This window comes from Catharus ustulatus, chromosome 3 (genome assembly GCF_009819885.2).
Source record: "Catharus ustulatus isolate bCatUst1 chromosome 3, bCatUst1.pri.v2, whole genome shotgun sequence".
NCBI lineage: Eukaryota > Metazoa > Chordata > Aves > Passeriformes > Turdidae > Catharus > Catharus ustulatus.
Window position 1 is genome coordinate 31,303,416 of NC_046223.1, and position 22,696 is coordinate 31,326,111.

At 40.6% G+C, this 22,696-nt stretch overlaps 1 protein-coding gene across 2 annotated transcripts in view; it reads right to left on the reverse strand.

The window, feature by feature from the left end:
* Positions 1-18,284, reverse strand: part of DAAM2 (dishevelled associated activator of morphogenesis 2) — a 200,137-nt gene extending 181,853 nt beyond the window's left edge. Inside the window, exons 1-3 of one of the 2 annotated variants that reach the window (XM_033053950.1) lie at positions 18,178-18,274; positions 11,829-12,013; positions 450-583 (exon numbers count right to left, since the gene is read on the reverse strand). The gene's annotated coding sequence lies outside the window, so the exon portion shown is untranslated. Of the gene's footprint in view, positions 1-449; positions 584-11,828; positions 12,014-18,177 lie in introns of both variants that reach the window. The other variant, XM_033053949.1, reaches the window with a different exon arrangement.
* Between the last annotated feature and the right edge of the window lie 4,412 nt (positions 18,285-22,696).

Sequence of the window (22,696 nt, forward strand, 5' to 3'; positions counted from 1 at the left end):
CTATCATTTCGTAAATCTATTTATTAACTTACAAGAAATTACTCTAGTTTAGACTATAATTATAATCAAAACCGAGTTATATGTTGGCCCTCAGACAGAGTAATGGTGTGACTAACACTTGTAGTACAGCCTAGACATAAGTTCTGTTCTGCTGAAGTGTGTGATAGGGTAGAGACACAGATGGGATTGGAGGTTACAATTTTTATACCATTAGGATATGTCTGCTTCTAAACCTTGCTTTTCCATTATTGGCCTTGTGTGGCCCTGTTTACTGTAATTTGCTCTAGAGTTGCAAAACCATCTTACCACCTTGCAGTATGCAGAAGTTTCCTCTTGCCTGGTGAATGTAGGTAACATCATACATGTTTAAGAAAACAAAATGATAGCTAAAATTATTTTCCCTGGTATTGTGTATGTCTCCCATTCCCCATATGCAAATCAGAACTAACCTGGATGATCTGTGTAGTTTCTGACTCACTCTTCTCTCTCTCTGTAGGTCTCTGTTCAGTTCAGGTCCTCACTGTGTAGGAGGAGCCCTCTTCAGATGAATTAGTACAGCTGCTTTGACTACAGAGATGGTGGTCTGGAGAAACAATTGCAAATAAATTGTTCTTTTTAGCTTTCTGTCAATATAAAAGGCATCTCCAAAGTTTTTTCACTTTCAAATGAAATTGCAAAAAATAGGTACAGAGGTTCCTCTATGGTCTCTTTTAATTTAGTGCAGGGCTAGTCTTCTTCACTGAAGCTCTCAGCACTGCTCTTAATATACTTTGCAAGCAAATCTAGTGTGAATATCTCACATGTACCACTGTATCTTCAACACTAATTGCATCTGCACTGCAGAAAAATTGTTGATTTGTTACTCTATACATTAACTTCAAGTACAGGGATCATAAGTAATCATTGATAAAGGAAAAGAAACATCTTTTTTCTGCACAGAATGTGATTAACATGCAAAAGACAGTTTTCAGATGATACAGAACTATTGGCTTTGTCTTCTTTCGATCAGATGCTCTAGACAGATGATTTCCAGGATTTATAAGGAAATCTGTTTTGAATTATTTGCTTTTATCATTCAGCTAATTTTCTTGTTGTTGGGGGTTTTTTTCATTATTTTTTATTAAAACCAAATGAGTGTGCTCCAGGACATTCCACAAATGCTGCTGTACTGTCACTTTAGGAAATATCAGGAAGGCGACCTTTTCCTTGCTTGCTTCCCATGGTATTTAACTAAACTGCTTTGAGAGAAACATCATTAGAATTGTCAATGTCTCCATGCATGCCTTAAGGTTATTCATAGAAACTGTAGTCTTTGGGGGATAACAGAAGGACAGGGCTTTGTTTTTCCCTCATTAACCCCATGAAGTAACAGTATCAGCTTTAATATCAACTTTAACACAGATCTATCAACATTAGCCAAATTCAGGCCTCTGTCTCTCTCTTCTCCCCAACCCCCTGTATGTATTTGATACTGGTGAAAGACACCACATTAAAATCACAGGAGAGTGAAGTCCTCTACCCAACCTCAAACTGTATATAGCGCAGGAAGCAATTTCATTGATCACCACCCCCCAAAAACCTTCCACCACAATTCCTGATTTTTGCTCTGGCATCATGTATTTTAAGAAGGTGTGCACAAATAGTACTGGGACCAAATTGTAAGTGATCACAATTCTTGAGTTGCTTTGACTCAGCCATGAGAAAAAAAATAGGTACCACAGAGCACAGAACAGTTAAGGTTGGACGAGACCAAGTGTTTGGCTACACCTTCTTTACTCCCCACATCAGCAAGTGTTCATACATACTGATATGCAGTTCCAGGTCTCTCAGTCTCTCCTCATATGTCAGATATGCCAGTGCTTTAACCAACTTTGTGGCCCTTATTGCACTCCCTCCATATCTTTCCTGCCCTGGAGAACCCCAGAACCGGACACAGCACTCCAGATGTATCCCACCAATACTGAGCAAAGAGGAAAGATCATTTATATTATATTTATATTTGACTTGGCATTTTTTTCTTAATACTGTCCAGGACTGTTGTCTGCTACAGTGGTACAGTTAAGACTCGTGTTCAAATTGTTGCCTAGCAGAACTCCAGGTTCTTTTACACAAGGCTATTTTCCAACTGGCTGGACCCAGCCTGTACTGATGCACAAAGCTTTTGCTCCTCAGGAAAAGCTCCTGGTATTTTCCTTTGTTGAATTCCATTAGATTCCTATTGAGACACCTCCAAACAGCAGAAAAGCCATTTGGTCTGTCAATTTTCTTCCCAGATTTATTTTGTCAGCAAACTTGCTTAAGGTACAGCCAGTCCCATTATCCAGGCCATTAATGAAGATGTTAAACAGTTTTGTATCCCAGAACTAAACCTGGGATAATCCATTTGCATGGCCTGCAGCTGATCTGTTTGCTGCTGACCACAACCTTTCTAGTCCAGCAGCTCAGCTAGCTACAAAGCCATGTCATTAATCACTTATCTAGACCATAGTTCATCAGTTTGTCAATAAGGACATTATGTAAAAGTGGCAAAAGCCTTACTAAGGTCAAGATAAACAGCATCTACCACTCTCTCCTTATCTCATTATGGAAGGCTATTGGGATGGTCAGGAATAATTTTTCCTTATGGATTTGTGCTGAGTACTTCTGGTCATATTCTTGTCCCTCTTGTGTTTGAAATTGGTTTCTAGGATGGTGCATTCCTTCACCTTTTTGGGGATTGAGGTGAGGCTCCCCACCCTGTCCAGACCATCTTTCTTGTAGCTCTTGAAGATAAAAATAACTTCTTTCTTCCTGTCCTCAAGAATCTCCCCCAGTGGCTATAACCTTTCAAAGCTAATCAAGAGTGGCTTCACATTGACATTAACCAGCTTCCTCGGCATTTTTGCATGGCTCCCATGAGGTATCAGGGACTGACTTGTTTGTTAGTACAGTTCAGTTAAATATTGCCTAAGCCAATTCTCTTTAGTTGAGGGTGAGTCTACCTTACTTCACACATTGTTCTGACAGGCCTGACAGGCATAGGATTTCTCAAGGGAGTACTTCCAGTGAAGATCATGGTGAAGAAGACTTGAGCATCTCATCCTTTTTTATGTCCTTTGCCACCAGGTTCCCTAGACTATTCAACAGTGGGTCTATTTTTCCCTCTTTTCTCTTTTGCAATCAATCTCCCTTTAGACATCCTTTTTGTTGTCCTGTATGTCCCTTAGCAGACTCAAGGCCAGGTAGGTCTTGGTTTTCCTTATCCTATCTCCACACCTTCAGATAGTGACTCTATATTCCTTCCAAGTCACCTGAGCATACTCCCACTTCTTATAAACTTCATTTTCTGTTTAGTTAGAAGCTCTTTGCTTACCTACGCATGTCTTCTGACACCTATGTTTCATTCCCTGCTCATCATGATGAACTTGAGTTTAAAAGAGGTGATCTTTGAAAATCACTGGACTCTCATGGACCTCTCTTTTTGCCAGGCCATGTCCTTTCAAGGAGGTCCCTGATCAGGCCAGAGTCTGCTGTCCTGAATTCTAAGGTTGTGATCCTGGTTTTGGTACTGCTCTCTCCTTTCAGGATCCTAACTCTACCATCCCATGGTCACTGCAGCCGAAGTTACCCTTAATTTTCATACCCCTAGTCCACTCATCCTTGTTTGTAACCACCAAGTTCAGTAGAGTGACTCTTCAGCTCAACCATTATCTGTGTTAGGAAGTTGTCATCACTCCAAAAACCTCCTGGATTTCTTGTGCTCTGTGGTATTGCTCTTCCAGCAGACATTGAGGTGGTCATGAGCCTCCTCCTCCATTGCTCTGGTTTATTTCCCACAAGCTCTCAATTGGCTTGTGGTCCATCATCCTTAATGAGACAGTGTCAAACAAACACTATAATTGGAGAACCATTTCACAGCAACATCAGGCTCCTCCTCTGCTGCAGCTTTCCTTCCTATGTTTTTAGGGAACACTCAGAAATTCAAATATATCCTGTTCTGGGAGATCTCAAGCCCATTCAAATCAATATCACAGCTCAGGGTCAATTTAAATCAGTTTCCCTGTATACCTCGATTCCTTCCCAGTTTGCTGATGTCGGTATTTCTTTCTTAGTCTCCAGTCTTGTTGCTTAGGCATTCACCACACTAACACATGATAGACTTGTACCTCTACTGATGGCTTGGACTGGCTAAAATTAAGGCATCACTACCTTCTGAGAAAGAAGTTTCTTTAAAACCTTTTAATCTCATTAGTGCACAGAAACCCTCACATGGTCCTGATTACTCTAGGGCTCTCTGCTAAAGGTTATCTTCATTCATGTCCTTGTTACCTCTTCGTGGCTCAGTCTGTCCTTATATTCCCTGAAGAGCTATCCTTAGTCACACCATTCACATGGCTTACATCTTCTCATCCCTGAGTCTAAAAGTGAGGTAGCTTGTCCTACATAATTTCAATTATAATAATTTTTCATTCTCATGAAATAATCGGATTTGAACAAGTGACCAAATCTTAGTTCACCCACATGTAATAACTCTAATCTTACTTACCAAGCAGGCCTGCTTCTTTTTATAGTATTACTTTTGGTATGAGCATTGTTTATGCTGTATTCACATCTACACCTATCAGTGCCACAGCATCTCACTATGGAATTAAGAGATCCTTGTCTCCACCTTCCTAACACACTGTGTAAAAGAACTAGGCTGTAGCATCTGACAAGAAGCAATAGTCATACTTCTGTGTAATGCTCATTCATCTCAAAGGAAGTTCCTGCCTCAGCTGACACTGAGGCACTGAATGCGTGGAGTTCTAAGAAGTATTGCCTGGCAAACTTTCTATACGCAGTCCTAAGTGGTTTTCTTAAAAGAGCTGGCAGAGATGGAGCAGGAAAAGAGAAGTTTAATGCCAAATTTCTTTACTTAATGCAAATATCAACCCCCTGGAGTAATAATTTAACATTCCTTAGCAAAGACACACTCTGCTTTTGAAATATTTACCATTCCTTTATTTTTTATAACCTTAAGGAAATTTGGGAGGAATGTGAACTGTTTTGGTTTTTGTCTTCCTATGATGGCAGAGATTTATTTATAGCCAGGAACTGCAGGACAGTTCTCACGTGGCTGCTGAAAATTAAAACAGCATGTAGAGTTTTGTTTTGTTTTGCTTTTATGCCTTTGCTGCTACAATCTCTCCCTGCGTTCCCTAAACCCTTGTTATTGTAACCAGAGCCACATTTTGCATTGCTACAATTGCAGGGTTATGTAAATTCCAAAGGCTTTAAAGGAAAGGGCCTGCAGATTCTACACTGGGACACAGGGCAGTTGACACAAACAGCAATGCCCAACATCAAGGGAGAGACGAAGGTATTCATACATTGTCAAGAGACAGGAAACCTAAGTCTCAGCCTCAGCATCAACCTGAAGTTTTCTAAACCTTTAGAACTTACTGGTTTCATTTAAATTGATTGCCCTCTCATTTTCAGTGCTGTGCTTTGCTAGGACCAGGAAAATTTCCTTAGATCACTTCTGAAAATCTTCATGTGTTCTCTATCACTTTTCAGCAGTGTATACTGGTTTAACCAGAGGACCCAACAAAAGACAATTCTACAGGTACAAATCTTTTCAGATCCAAGGAGCTGTGTTTTCACAATTATGATGATGAAAACATGCATGTTCTAACACTTTGCTTTAGTCATTATTATTTTTATATTAAAAAGAAAATCACAATGAAAGAGAAAACCCATACTTATAAAAGTTGTCAAGATAAGAGTGTGCACCTGGTCCCTTGCAAGCAGTCTCTGCAGCACTTAGGGTGGGAAGAAATGCAATACATCTTGCACATCTGTGCACTTCTGAGTAACCAAGCTGTAATGCTGGCATTACCTGAGCATTTCTGTGTGGGCATGGGCAAGCCAATTCATGTCCCTGACTGTACTCTCTGAAAGAGGGATAATCATGCCTGACTCAGACTCAGTGTTAGAAGGTTCTTCATAAGCTCATCTTAGTCCCCAGTGTTTAGACAACTCAGCTAAATGAGAAAAATATTCAGCTCACTTCTCCAGACTTGCTTCTATTTAAGTTCTAAATCACCATTAGATAAATCATGTTTAGACCTCAGACAAAAACTAGATTGCATTATTCCTGAAGTGTGTGGAGGTTTGCTCAGCACGCTGCACCCCAATCACTGGAGTGTGCTAATGAGAGCTCATGGACTTTGTGAAAAGTGCACTCAGAACTCCCTAGCCAATTCAGCTGGCATTATAAGGGAGAATGAGGCTGTGATGCCACTCCAACATGCTACTTTCTGTAGCTGTTAAATTTTCTAGTAAATCTTAAACTTACTGCAGTGGATATGAAACAACAACACAACAAAAAAATAATAAGCAGGACTTGCTGCATTGCACACGCACATCTTTGGTGCAGTCAGTCATAGTAAGTGAGATAGAAAATGAAGCACTGGCTCACACTTTGCAACCAGGTACGTCCAGCCAACAGAAGGAGCACTCCAAGCAATTCCCAAGCTGTGATATTTAAAAAACAATGATTAGAGTTGGAATGATGCTTTCAATAGTGTACAATATTTCCTACTCACCTGATAGTTACTGCCACTGCACAGGTGGCATAGCTATTATCATTATAAAAGTGCAGCTGTTTAGATCTGATCATGAAAGACAAGACCCACTTCTCAAGGTGCAGCAACACAAGATCCCTGCACAGCTCAGAAGTTTCTATTGGTCTTGCATGTGTGTTTATTTACTTGGAACTGCCCTATGGAGCTCTTATCCTGACCATCCCTAAGACCTTTGGCAAATGACTGAATGCTTATGCATCCAACTTCTTCTGAAGTCAACTGGTGATGTGTATGCTCACCAGTTTTGAAGAAATACTCAAGCCCTACAGGACAAAGCCAAAATCTGTTAGGTCTGAAGTGTTTTGGGTCACATCATAAATTATATAAATTTTTAATATAAAACCTGAAGCATCAACAGATAAGAAATATTTTTGTAAATGTTGACATGCAATTTTACCAGTAGAACCCAACTCCCAGACACAGAGCAGTGGAGTCCAAGGGACCAATTGTCCAAGGGACAATTTTTGGAAGAGGACAGTTTGTTCAGAATCTGTGTGGAGTCAGAAACAAGCAACCATAAGACAAAGAGAAACTAGAAATCAAAGTCAGCTATATTAGGCTGCATCCCATTCTTAGTGTACCTAATCATAAGTATCTGAGAACTATTTATATTGCTGAACCAAATAAAGTACTGACCAAAATTGTTACTTTATTTCTTGGGTTATGCTTTCTGATAGTCTCAACTGTTGTATTTTTTTCCTCACAGATTACTAGTTTAGTGCTCAAAAGCACTGTGGAGCACAGACAAGAAATTCTGATATCCTATAATATCAAATTCCCCAGATTTTGTTCTTAGACCCGATTCAAAATTGATACATGCCTCTAAGTGATCAGCCCTGCCTCATATACCCTTCAGTATTTCATGAAAGTACTAAGCAAGATGGAGTTTGCTTAGCTTTTGGGACCTGTAAAGTCTGCAGCCTGTAATTATTGGCCCAACCAGCATCATAACTCTTACCTACAACTCATTAGTTTCCTTGAGTTGACAAAGCCCTTCCTTACCCTGCATGCTTGCATACCCAACAGATACTACTTGGCTCAGCACAATTAGCAAAGCAGGCAGGACAAGGAGCCATTTAGTCACCTCTGACACATTTTACAGCAGAGAGCCTTCAGTAGCTGACACACGTCAAACAAGGCAAAACAAGTCACAAAATACTGATAAACAAAACCACACAGACTTCTGACACATCAGAAAGACCATTTAAAGAATAAGTCTAAAAAAAATCCTTGTACTGGTACCAAACGACCATAAGTAAATAAAAGACCTCTGTTGGCCCAGTGGTTCAGTGTGGTGAGGTTTAGTTAAGCCCATCTTAGATCCTCAGCTCTGATATTCCTCTGCTGCACAAAGAAAGGAAGGCAAAAAGAATGACCAATGGTAAACACATGAGAGGAAGCCATACAGGAAAAAAAGAGACAAAATGAGCAAACCAAGCCTAACAACAACAACAAAAAACCTTCCATAAACAGGAGTAGAATAGAAGAAAAAATAGAACAGTTCAGTTGGAAGGCACCTACAATAATCAGTCCAAGTACATTATTGCTTTAATACTCTCTAATGGTGCAACATAGGTGAGCTGCAAAAGGCAGACTTGTGTTGTCCCCTCGACCTGCTGCAATCAGCTGCACCCAAAAATATCTGGAGGGAAGAAGACACCTGACACAGACACAGTAAAAATGACCCAAACTGAGAAGCAGCAAGTCTGAGGGTGTGAGAAAGTCTGCAAACAAATCACTGGGTGTGTCAGATACACAGACGCTGGTATAATGCGGTGATTACTGTGTCTCAGTGAGTATGTAAAAGTGAGCTTGGTGTTTTAAGAGCCAGGCACAATGACCGCTGAACAAACTCCAGTCTGGCTGCATTTGCCTAGGAGCAGTACAACATTTGCTGTGACCCTAAAGCTTCATGGGATGTTCAGAGATAACTGAAGCCCAGAGCTACTAAACAAATCCAGCGTGGCATCTTATTCTACATGGAGATTTTCTAGACTAAATATCACACAACTGGGAAAACTGCTTCTGTGACAACCATCAGTAAATTTCTCTGTGAGCTTCACTGAGGCTACAGGGGCCATTATTCCCACCCTGGTAGCATCACAAGGTGCAGTGTGTATGATCCACATCAAATGGCAAAATTCAGCCCTAGAAACAGACCCTAAGTGCTGGTGAGAAGCTTTGAAATTCCAAATGCAACAAATATAGCAACCTAGAGAGCTTATGGATTTAAGTTCACAGAGTCTGTACAGAAAACCTAAGAAATGAAACTTATATTTCTGTGCAGCCTTGGTTGTTCCATTGCAGACAAGCAAGCAATCAAGCAAACAGAGATAGATAACACACTGAAAAGCACATACCCAAGTTAATGGCAGTGGTCAGCTGAAGTTAATGGCAGAAGCAAGCCCAGGATTTAAAGAATTCCTAATAGAAGTCAAAGAGTTTTTCTCATTTTTCTGGAAGCATTGCCCCCAGTCTGGCACCAAACTGTCTAGCTCCCTCTAGTTTCTTTCTGAATTAGGTTCATTCCTGAAGGAGCTCAAGAATCCCTAGAGACCAAGACTAAAAAAGACTCAAAGAAAAACTGAAAGTTGCCTATCTCCTCCGCTGTGTAACCACTTAGCACTGAGTACCCAGAACTGAAGACAGTGTTCCCAGTGTTGTTTCAGCTAGCTCAGAGACATGTTTCCTCAGCAGGCTATTTGGATCAAAAGACTTCAGGCAACATCCCTCAAAGAAAAGACAAGGCAAGACACAGAGGGCACTTTTTCGCCATCTGCTTCCATTTTAATTCCCGGCACTCCCACATGTCACCAGAGGCTGTGGGTGGTCAGATGGATTCTGGGCCATGTGCATGCATGGCAGTATAAGTCATCACATCCTGTTTCCTACAATCATAGACAACTGTGTAATAGACATGGAGTCCAGCAGTCTCCACAGCACATTTATTCCAAAACTATCGCACATTAACATGAGCTTTTTCAAGTGGCCAATGGGAAACAATTAGGTAAGTTTTCCAGTCTGAGGTGAGGTGGCGATTTTCATTCTTAGTTTAAAGCACCTGACAACGACAAATTCGGTATTTCATTGTGAACAAGTATAATGTCATCTCCCTGACCTCTGTTAACTGATTCTAGAAATTATAAAATTAGTTTTCTCTGTGGATAAAAATACATAAAGCTAGAGATAACTTTTTATTTATGTCAAAATTTTTAAAAAAACAAAATATTGATATGCAAGCAATTTGAATTATATGTTGACATATCTTGCAAAAATCAAAGCCAGTAATTGAAAAACTGATTCTCAAAACAAATGAAGTGGCAATCTTATATTGCTTTTTGATAAAAGTACAGGAATACTATATGAAAATGTTACTACATTATGATGGGTCAACTGTAATTAGTATTTACAGTATTTTCTTAGATAAAGTTCTCGTTCCACAGTAGCTTAGCTACACTAGCAGACGTGTAAATCAGAAGGAGTAGGGGCCCCTGGAGATGTCCCAATAGATGTGAACATACTAAACATCACCACTGAAAGTAAACAGGGGATGAGACAGCAAGGAGTCCCTTGCTAAATTTTGCCTCTGATTAAACAGAAAATGTGTCATTAAGGGCACAGTAGGGTATTTATAGCGTAACACATGTCCCCCAGCAGGTACATGAAGCTATTCTAGATAAGCCCAGACACAGCTGGAAAACAATTCATGGGTCCCCCAAGGAAAATTTCAGAAATTTTCAGTCAGAAAAGGCATCTGTTTTTCTCCCTATAACTTAGTAATGGTGAGTGCCAAAGACTTTGTAGCATTTACACAGACTGCCTGAATCCTGCTGACGATGAAAGGCTAAGGTCAAGCTTTGTACTTCTGGCATTGGCAACACATTTCAGGGCCTCTACAACAGAGCCGGAGAGATTCACTCATTGGGATGCCTGACCCACGGGGCAGTTAAAGTATGAAACAAGCAATGAGGGCAAGTTCATATCTCAGTAGGGCACAGTTGGAAGACAGTTCATATTGGCAGGGCCCTAGCATGGTTATTACTCTATCCCTGCATAACAGTGCAGGAGGATGCTGACACATCAGAGCACGAGCGAGAACAAAACCAACTGTCTCCCTGTGCACTCAGCTGTTAGAAACAGTTTAATTGGTTCCTGCTGTATACACGGCTGCAAAAGTAGCAAAGGACTGAAGTCCCCTCATGTTTGGTCAAGATCTTGCTTTCTTTCATCTGTTGTGCAGATGCTGATGGGGGTCACCTGCCTGGAGGGGGTCAGGATTCTGCCAAATGGATTTAAGAAGGGTACTCACAGTCCAGGCATCTCAGTTTAATGGTCAGTGACTCAGTAAGAAAACCAAGATTGTCTGCACTAGTGGATGGCTCCATTCCTAAAGTTTGTAAGGAAGAATGATATCCTGGCAAACCTTCTCTTCGGATCCATGCTGTTTTATCTAACAAATAAACACATTCTACCTAGTAGGGAAATTCTCTTACAACCATTATCAGCAGTACCTAAGTTCCATATTCTCAGTACAGACAAAAACCTAAATGAAGTGTGGAGTGTAGGAAGAACTGAAGATTTCAACTGAAGACTCTAGGAAAATATGAGGGAGGGAGTAAAAGAGAAGTACCCACTCTGCAATAGAGTGACATTCATGCAATTCTGGGAGAAGTATGATTTTGGTGAATATATAGCTTGTCTATAGACAGGAGACTAAAAGCAACATAATTATTAAGATTATGTTATAATACTTTATTTAATAACTGTGTCTTTGCTACTCTAACACATAATGATATTTGAAAAAAAGTGGGTCTAGCCTACCTGAAGTAAGAGAGTACTTATGTAATAGTACAGACTCCCATTAGTTTGCAGGCATCTGAGAAAATTGTGCCTCAGTTTCCCAAAATGCTAAATCCATTAATATTTGTAAAGTGCTTGGAAATTTTTCAGAGGAAAGTGCTGAATGCAAACAATAAATTGCTGCCTTTATCTGTGATATATATATGAATTATCCTCTCATTTTTATACAGTGTATAAAACTGCAGACAATATTCTCAGCATTTAACTTCTGGTCGAATAGGAAGAGTCCATTGACATGACTCAGCTCTATCTATTAACAATCTGACTAATGGTTATACAATACCCACAGCATTTAGGATTTGATCTTGAACCAATGGAAAGTACAGCACTTGCTGTATTGTAGGTTGATGATTTATTACTTACATTTTCAGTAGGAATGGACTGCTGTAACACACTTGAGGGAAAACAATGGGTTTATGTTAAAGGGAAATCATGTTACACCTCTAGAGGAGTCCAGGAAACTTCTACGCAAGGATCAGCAGAGACAAAGATGCTTAAACAGTTCCCCAGTTGTTTCATTCCTTCTTGAAAAGGTTGTTCACTTTGACCTGACAAGAAAAGGAGCAGAATTGGCAGGCTGATGCAGAACAACATGGATTCCCATGTATTTCTGTCACAGCCTTCTGGAGATTTGAAAGAAAACAGATGGCAGTGCAGGACCAAGAGCGTGCAAAGAGATTAACGATTTTTTAAGACCAGCATAATTTACTTTAAAAATATCCTTTTTTTTTTTTTTAATTTTTAAAGCACTGAGCTTTCCTGGAAAATGGAAGAACTTAAAATATTTGTTAGTTACGAAAGTATTAACAACAATATGCTACTGATGAGTATGCCTGTTTGAAATGTTTTACGAAATATTTAAATGCAAAAGAAAATATAAAACATCTCTAAAAAATTAGTGCTAAAAATGAAGGCATAGTTTCTTCACATGCATTCTTACACTTAAATGAGTCCAAAATATGAATAAGTTTCTGGAGGTTTGTGATGTGTCTGGTCAGCTTTCTCAGTCAACATCTTACAGATATGACTGCTTCTCCCTTGGAGAATAGCTGAAACATCAGAGGATCTTCACATTGTTTCCTCTCACAAAGACCACAGGAGTATAAAATTGACTACATGGAGTCAGAAATCCATCTAAACCAGTACCATATCTCCAAGTAAAGGTCAGCTGCAGATGTTTAGGGAAAGCATATAAAAATACCACATATAGTCTGATCCTACCCCTGCTCAATCCTTTCAGTTGTTTAGGACTTGCAGATGGGAGTATAGCCAGATGATCATGTTTAATAGCTACCAGTGGACCCATCCTCCAAGATTTTTCACCCCTTCCCACAGCTTTGTCTTAGAAGGAGATAATACCATGTGTTCTAAGGACTTCAAATGTATTCTTGCATGATTTCCTCACAGTAAATCCAACCTGGATTGTGCTCCTTGGCAGAAATGATCCTTCTCTTTTGTGTGTCTGTGTTTGTGTATTTGTTTTATGAAACTGTCCTGGGAACACATGTTCACATCAGATCTTATAATGTTAAATTGGACCTGATCATGTTCCTCAAAGAGGAACAGGGAACTGTTCAAGTTTCTATCTCTTAAGATTTCACAGCTTATTAATCCGATTCTTTAAGCTGCTAAAAAGATTGCCCCTACAAACAGCAAAAAAAAATGGAAAGCCCCTCAAGCAGGCTTGTTCACTGTCTTGAATAATAAAAGCTATAAAAACAGTACAAATGAGTTCTTGCTTATGCCTCCTTTACAAAAGTGCTATACCAATGAGACAGAATAGACTGGTCTCACAAATCGGCTTTGTCACCATTTCAAAGAATTAGGGTGGCACATACATTGCCTGGATTTTAGTAATTTTGGGACACAGTGAAGAGAAAAATACTCTCCAACAAAAACAAATGTGAACTTCAAAATTCATGAGCAGAAATCCCAACTTCAGTAATGATTACTGGGAAGTCAGTAAGCACTTGTTATTCAGGGAGGAAGCCTATTTCTTCCTTGCTGCCAAAGTTTTTCTCATCTCTTCAAGGTTACCTCTATTTCCATTTTCACACAGTCTAAACACATCCTTTTGATCTCCAGCTCCCATTCCTTGAATTCCAGCAAGTCTTCTGATCTCATCCCTTTCTTATCTACTTCCTTCTTTTTACCTTAAGTCCTTAATTTTTAACTCCAGAAAAGCCTTATCACCGGTATAGGCCTGCTATACTGTCAGAATATTTTTTCTACTAAATCAAAAAACCCTGAACTTCTCCTGGTCAGTTTTGCTACTCCATGTTACAGAATCACAGAGTATCCTGAGTTGAATGGGACCCACAAGGATCATAGAGTCCAGCTCCTGGCCCTGAACAGCACCATCCCCAAGAGCCATGCCATGTGCCTGAGAGCAATGTCCAAATGCTTCTTGAACTGTCAGGCTCATGCCATGACCACTGCCCTTGGGAGCCTGCTCTAGTGCCCAGCCATCCTCTGGGTGAAGAACCTTTTTCTAATATCCCCTCTAAACCTCCCCGATACAACTTCAGACCATTCCTTCAAGTCCTGGTCACCATATATTTTTGTCCTGTGTCTAGTAAACTTCTATTAGAAGACATTATCTGACACCATAGAGATCACCAGAGAAGCCAAAATCTCAAGTGTTGAAGTGCCATGAAGAAAACTGAAATATACATCTAACAGGGAGCATGAATGTTGAGCAACATACAAACCAGGCACAAAGCCTCAGGGAGGAAAAGCATGTTTAACCACCCCCAGGTACCCATTTAACATCCAGCACTAGGATAGCTTGAGGCTGCTCTACCAACAGCACTGCTTGGGGTGTGATGTGTTCATGTGCATGTGCCTATGTGGTTCTCAGCAAATCACAGCTGAGTACATCCTGTCAAGAGAAACAGACCATGAGGACAGCACTGACACACCAAAGCTCATGGGAGCTTCCAGCAACATGGGACACATTTGTCTGTGGCTTCCACTGCTGTAAACCAGCAGTAGTTTCATGGGCCGTCAGAGAGTTACTCTGCTGTAAAAAAATATGTGAGCAGAATCAAATGCACTCTGTAGATTCGCCCAAGTCCCTCGGCCAGCATTTCAAAAACAGCTTGTAATTTTGGCTGCCTCAATTTTTGAGTGTCTTGGTGTCTTAAAAGACACTAAAAATAAAGAGCCAAAATTACAGGTTACTTTGCACAACTCGGGCCTCAGTTTCTCTGTACTAAGTTCTGATGTTACTTGGATTTACTTAGAATTGAAGCATGGAGTAAGTTTCTTGAACAATACAAAGTTACAGAAAACTTTCACTAGATGAGAGCTGACTTGTACTGTCTGTGTCTCAGGTCACTCAGGTGGGAACATAACAGTTCCTTGGCCTGATAATGACACAGACTTGTGCCAAACAGAAGTAATGTCATTGTTAAATGGAATTGTAGAAATATGATACATTTTTTAGACCTACTGCATTTTAGTATGCATACAGTTTTCTGCACATGCCTGAGTTCAAAGGAATGTGATATCAGGGTTCACAACTGGCAAAAGGAAAAGCCACATGAGACACCACTGCCAATAATCAACAAACCAAAAAGCATGGGAAAATACACATAAACTCTTTCATCCAATGAAAATAAGAGCAGTCAGATTTCTTTTAATTTAGGAACACGCTGTGCTTGCCTGGGGGTTGCAAGGGCAGGGAAGGGAGAAAAGGTCAGCTCTCCATAGGACTGACCCAGGTTTGAAAATTCACAGCAACTAAAGTGCTGAAAGCCAAGCCTCCCACACATCCTTCCCCTAAGTGTCAGGAAATAGAGTCCCCTGATTGCTCAATCTCTAAGTCAGATGGCTGGCCTGGAGGGACTAGATGGGTTTCTCAGATACTATTGGACCTTGGGGGAATTTTATATCGACTAAGCAGCTGGAGCAAACCCAAACAATTTTGGAGATTCCTTCAAGATTGCTATTCTACTCTTGATGAGTCTCCCTGTCAATGTAGTACAGCAAGTTCACCCCATATACGTACTTGGTAAGAAAAATTTTTGTGACTGACTTTCAAGATGAACAAAACTACACATAAGAAGCACAACTAAAACAAACAGCAGTGATAGCAGCAGACAAGTGATATGGTGTGGTAAAGCCACTAGGATATCCAGGGAATTTGCTTACTCAGCTCTGTGAAACCATGAGACCTCACTTCGTAACACATAATATAGAATTTTAAAACCTCAGGGTTACACTGACTGTCATGAGCTGCAACATGTTCCACAAAACAAAACTGAAAAGATGCCTGCCTTGTCCATATTGTGTTCTTTTTATCTTGCTTCCAGGGTAAGTTCATCCACAGACAAACTAGCAATTTCCTGGCTGTTATAATCTCATCCAAATTCAGGGATGCTAAAACCCATGCATTCTCATTGGAACTGAATTCATGTCCTACAAGATAAGTATCTTCCTTCCCATTTTTCTTCCCAGCCTTCCACTCAGTGTGCAACTTTCCTGTTGAACCACAACTGACAGCCCACAGGGAATTTCCAGACTTGCAAATCCCTGCAGGTAGTGTTGCTAGCCTGTTGGATGCTGAACTGAAGGAAAGAGAGAGGAATAATGGGACAGATGGGTAGCAGTCAGATGAAAACACCCCAAATATGGAGTTATCTCCTCCTTAGTTCCTCTTCTTACCCTCTCAGCTTTCAACATTCCTGAATAGATTAGTCCTTGTATTGCCTAAAGCACTTCAGAGCGACTAACTGTTGAACCAGGTAACACTTGAACACTTGCCTTGGTTGTGACAGCTCTCAAATTATTATTAGGCATAAAGGTTTCTAACAAGCTACTACATTCCTAAAGAATTTTTTTTCTTTTACATTGCCAGACAATGTGATTAGGCTTTTGTTAAGAAAAAAAGCAGCAGCTTCTCAGGAAAATTAGCTCCTAGACCCACTGGAAACAAAATCTAGTAAGAAATAAATGGGGTAGAGGAAAAAATTCTGATATATCACAGCAAAGCAGCTCAGATCCCAGTATGACTCCTTCCAAGTCTGAAGACTTCCCTTCCATAGTACATCCCTGCAGCATCTGTTTTTGAGAACTACTACTCCCATACACATGATCAGTACAATTGCTTATTCTCCAGCTCATGAATGGCATAGCTTAGGGTTAGACCTTGACCACCTGCCCAGTAAAGGCTATCCCCATTACATTAGCCAGCACAGTGAATACATCAACCTGCAGTTGTTTTCAGCACAGCTAACTACACTTGCTTAATTTTGTTGTGCAGTGGAGATTCCAGTAACACTCCCTCCTCCCAGTCCTCCATTTTCCTCCTTTATTTCCTTCCTGCCCCAATAACCCACTCTGCCACCTTCAAGAGGAAAAGTATTTGCAGACATTTTCCCATTATCAGAACAGCCTGATGCAGGGAATGCTGACTTGCAGCAGCCTTTCTTGTGACTGCCAGTTGGCTGAAGCCAATTGCTAACAGCATGGGGCATCCCATTGTGCAATTCACATGGCTTCTGCTCCTCAGCCCAGCTTTGTGTTTATGCTCAAGGGCATCATTTCTCTTCCAGCAACTGCACAAGCCAACAATGCTCCTGCTGGCCAAGAGTTTTCTACAGTTACAAGTGCTTGCAAAGTGTGTCATCTTCATGCAGGAGGCCTCAAACTGTTCCTGGGGAAGCAAGCTGCTTCTGTCATGGATTTCATTAGAGAAGATACCAATGAAGAGGACAGCTGCCTACACAGCTGCCCCCAGAAACTGCTCCCTTCTCCACTTGAAGAATTAATAGATACCCAGGTGTGAGGTTGGGGAGGTAAGGTTAATTAAATGCAGCATTGGATTTTAGTTGCAAATAGATAAAGCTGTGTGCCCCACTGAGAACATAATCTTCTTATGGAGTAGGCTTGGGAATCTCTGGACTGGCAGAGCTATAAGAAAAAAAGTTACTAAGAATCACTAGTTTTAGTCTGGACTTGGACAGGTGTCTGTATCTGTATCTGCAGGGAGATTCTTCTTGTAGTAGCTGACTTTTTTGTGTATGACCCTGTTACATCTAGGTTTTAAATGTGAGAGACTTCTCTGAAGAAGCAGGGGGTTCTTTGGAGAGCTTAATATCAAGCAAGGACAGACCTAAGGTGCTAAATTTGGCAGATTTAGCCTAGTGACTCCCCTTACTTGGGTAGTATTTTTTATCATCAGTAGCCTGGCAGAGTGGAACAGGACTTCATTGTCAGGGACAGGGAATCACCTGTCATCCTCATAAGGAGAGAGGCATTGCTTGCTGCACATTATGACAAGGGATTAAAGAGTTAAAAAAGAAATTCTATATTGGAGAGTTGCCTAAGGAAGTTGATTTTTGCCTGAGGCTTATTTGGGATTTCCTTTCCTGCTACCAGAACATGAACTAGCTGAATTTTAGTCAATTTTGTAATCTCCTAAAGATATGACGATCCCCTCCCATCTCTCTCCTCAGACCTCCCTCATCCGCTGTCACCCCCATCCACATACAGAAGAGTGCAAAAGCCTGCACTATCAGCCCCTCTGCATACCTCTGGGAGAAGCAATCAAGCTAAACCTGAATTGTGTATGCTGCCAAGCTGCCTTCAGGATATTTCAGAGGTTGAACAAAAAAAAAAAAAAAAGAAGACAATCAGTACTTGCAGGGATTTGTTCTTGAAAACAAGCAAAAACATGAGAAGCTTTGCTGCAGCAGCCTGCACTTACACTGTAGTAGCCATGCAGATCCTCCCTGTCCTGCAGTCCTGTAATCCACACAGAGAAATGCCTGTACTGCTCCTCTCGCTGGCACTGCTGTTAGAGTGAGACTGGAAATGCTGCTGTTTTCACTTCAGACCAGCCTCTCTCTCCAAATCCTCTGACGTCAGACAGCCTGCAAGAGATATTTATGGAATGAACAATCTAAAAGTTTCTCTAGGTAGATTTAAAAACTGCAGTTTGGGGAGGATTTGTAATTTTTGCACTGTTGGATAGAAAACCCCTCCAAGGGTTCAGGGAGGAAACAGTGGGGAACTACAGATGTGATTGTAGAAACCCCTGGCAAAAGACAGTACCTGTACTTTTCCATCCATGGTATATTATATCCACACCCAGGATGTAACTATCTGTCATGTAAGTCCCCATTTGGAATGTGGTTTCCAGTCTCTCAGCTGTGTTTAAAGAAGAATTGAATCAAGCGTGACATAGAGGTCTCTCACAGACACACTCCAAGCCCACAGCCCTCTGCTGTGTCCAGGCTTTGACTGGATTTAGCTAAAACAGGACTGAAACAGCTTTCCAAGCATCTTGTCCACATCCTCTTTCAGTTTGGCACTAACCCCTTTTAGCTGGATGTTTTCTCAAGCATGTGGGCTGTTTTGGCCATCTTCCCTCCTAACTTCAAAATATCTTCTTTAGGAGTGTGTCACCTCAGATAAATACCAGCTCAGAAAATTAATTTAGTCCTTGATCTCTATTATGCTCTGCCAATTTGCAGGTTTCCATTATTCTTTTGCTACTGTATGACACTTTTCACCTGTTGTGAAAGCCACTAAGGAGTTATGTGGAAGAGATGCTAGAGCAAAAACCAAAACAGTATTAGCATTAACGTTAATCACTACTTGAAGAGTGAAAATGCTCTTGTGGTATAATCCTGCTGAGGTAAGTGATGATAAATTGGACTGATAAGACCTCTTTGTTTTGGTATTTAGAAGCTAAGCTTGGCTGTAAGCCTGCAAGTATCAGTAGTCCCATCTAAGAGATGAAACAGGTCTGAAGGTGAAGTGATACATGGTGAAAGTCCTTGAGTGAGCTTTGCTTGATTACAAACAAACCTTTTAAAGAAGTTCAGAACTTATTCAACATTTTCTTTCGGGAGTGTACAATTGTGCTGCTATTATAAGCAACTGGGTTTGGTTTTTTTTTATACCACATCATTTCCATTTGTAAGCAGTTAAGAAGTATATGTCTTGGTACCACTTTTGGAGATGCAATTGCTATTTCAAAATGTGCCAAGGTTCTTTTGTTGCAAACTTACTAGCAGAGCAAATTTATCATTTGGGGCTGTGTGGATTAGGTTTTTATATATATATATATACACTTTGTCTTTTCTGCTCTACCATAATCACCATGAGCCAGGGCTCCTTCAACTAAAAAGCTTAAAATCAAATTTTCTCTGATAACTTTCTAATGGCAGCTTCCCCCATGCACTGTAATATCATTACTATGACCAAAAGTTTTGAGATCTATTCCAGAATAAAATGGTATCTCTTTGAAGAAATTTTTCATTTTTATACTTACAAGATGGATCTAAGAATCTGGCAGATGCAGGAACAAAAAAATTATCCCAGTTCCAAAGCAGTATTCAGTCAAGCAAAGAAAGTAAATTTTTTTTTGTATATAAAGAAAAAAATTAGAAGGAAGCCAGTTTTGACAGTGCAATCCAAGCATTGAACAAGCATTGTGTCTCCTCTGACTATGAGATTTGCTACTTGTCTACTTAGCATCAAGGATCACTCAGGGCATGAGTCCCTGTCTTGCTATGCTGCATGCTAATCTTATTAAAGATCAACCCTGGAGTTACATTGCTACCTGTTGGCAGTTTGTCACATGGATATTCAGCAGGAACTTTGAAGGGCAGAGTGATTCAGGGCTTTTCTGTGGGATACCGGAGCTGTTCCTTGTGGGGAATTCCACATCCCACCAGATTCCATTGACTCAGCTCCTTTAAAGTACAGTAGAGGCTTCTGGTGTTTGCAAAAGATGAGATGGCTATTCATGACTCCTCTTTCTTCTGTTTAGTTTATAAGATTATATTACATCTTTTCCCTGGAGAATGGACTGGGAGGAACATGGAGATCCTGACCATCACACAGAAGTAAAGCATGAATAACCACAGCCTGTCTTACAGGCTGAGCCAAGAACAAATGGTATTCCTTTATTTCAAAAGATTTTGCAGCAAGATTGAAATGCCAAGAGACTGAAATGCTCTGTTTACTCATGTGAGACATGGACAGTGAAAGTTAAACCTGTCTCCAGTAGTACATTTCATTTCCCGTCCTGAAGGGATATACCCCTTACCATGTTGTTGTTAAGGTAGAAATATTCATCCCATCAGAAATGCTGTAACATTCAAGCCACTGTGGACTAAGATGGTGCCTCTATGAACCTGTTGCATTTCTATATGAAAATGAAAGGTAGAATAGCCAGTTGTATGGTTGTGTATTCCTAATCTTGCACTGAATCCCACAGGAGACAATCCCACAAGCTGTCACAGAAACTCTCTCTGGAACACAACACCATGATATGAAGAGCACAAAGAAATGTGCTGCAGGCAATCTCTATTCCTGTTTCCTATACTTGAGAACTCTCTCCTTTAGATTGCGAATGTGCATGCAAGAGCAAAACTTGTTTAATTTTAAACAGAATTTATTTAAAACAGTAATTCTCCCAAAAGACACTAGAGACAGGCACTATTGGAGGGTGAGGAGAATCAACTTTGTGCACTGGACCAACACAAGCATGGGTGCTACTCAGCCCTAAAATGCAGAGAAAATACAGAGAACTGAGTGAAACCCTCTGCATCACTTGCACATGACTGGAACAAGACAACATTTGCTCCTCAGATCCAAACCAGTCTAAGACATGCTCACATGAGCAACCATAGAAGTCCGGTTGTCACTCCCTTAGTGCTACATAACAAAATAATAAACCAAAGGAAATGAAACCCTATTAAAATACTATTCTTGCTGCCATAGTGGAGCAGGCCTTCAGCTCACTAGTTTAGTGCACTGCCTCAAGCAGTGGTTAGATACCTGATGATTCAGAGCATGAAGAATGGAAAACACTACATCCAGCCAGTTGTGGGCTGGAATGTTACGTAAGGACGAGTGGTTAAAGAGGGAAGAGAAATTCTTTCTTGAACCCCATAGTTGATCAGTTTACACATTTGAGGTTATTCAGGTGCTGGGGTTTTTCTCCCTTGCACTGGTATTGCTATGTATGTTATTTCTGCATACATTTTAGTTTGGGAACCTGCCAAATTTTGTTTCCAATCCACTGAAGTCAGGAAATGCAAAGTTATTGTTCAAAGAATAGCACACACCAAAGCATGCAGAGAGCTCTATCTTTGTCCTCAGATGCACACAGCCTTGGCCCTAGTTTTTTAAATCCACCTGGTGATTTTCCTTTTATTTTGAACGATGGAGTTCTATTCACTGTATACTCTTGGCCCCCAGATTTAATTCTCCACTGCCCCCGACCAGAGGGAAACCACCTACAGGTCTCATAGATACCTTCATTTCCAAGGACCTGAAGCAGCATCATGGCTTACCAATGCAAGTTTAAGTGTTGGAAGGAAAGCTGGTGATGTGTTGTAGATAAATATGTGCCAGCAAGAAGGATTGTTCTAAGACACTGCCACAGTTACCTCTGAACTGTGTAAGGGATCATACTCTAATCAGGAATGGGGGAAGAAAGCACTTTCAGGAACTGTACAATGTGTACTTGAGGTGTTCCTTTAGCCACAAAGGATCATGCAGAACATGGGAAGTGTCTGAGTATCATAATCAATGTGTAGCACTGAACTGACAGCATTTTAGACTCTGTTTCCTCAGTATCAGAGTCAATACAAAGTAAGAACCAGTGGAAAATAAGGCTCATGCAACAGAAGGAACATTCCAAATTAAAAGTGATGCAGTGTTAAGTAGAGTAAGACTTACAAAGCCATCACTTCTGCAGTACATTGTGACTGAACTCAGAGCCCGAGTCACAGGCTGGACTTCTCAAACTAAATCAGCAGCTTAGATGCACAGTACTCATACATGAGAGCAGACAGAAGGCAGCACTAGCTGAGAACACCCTGCCTCCACCACCGGCAGAAGAGGAGGCAGGAAAGAGTGAGCTTTGTCCCACACAGGGAGTTGTGGCCAGGCTCTGACTCCTTTGCACCAGTCAATTTAGACCAAAGAAAATTGAGTAGGCAAAACTATTTGGACAGTTGGTAACTAAAATTGTTCTGCAGACATAAATACCAGAATTAAACAACATTTTGTAATATATCACAGCCTGACTAGCTATTCCCAGTGCTATCTTAGATCCGTTTGTTTTTCCACCAAAAACTGTATAGGTGAATTCAGGGTAACCAGGGTCCTTTGAGAGTTTTGTGGGATAATAGTTTCTTGGCTTCTTTTCCTCACATGCTGTAGTGACAACTGTTAAAGTGGAGATGCTTCAAAGAAGCCAGAGA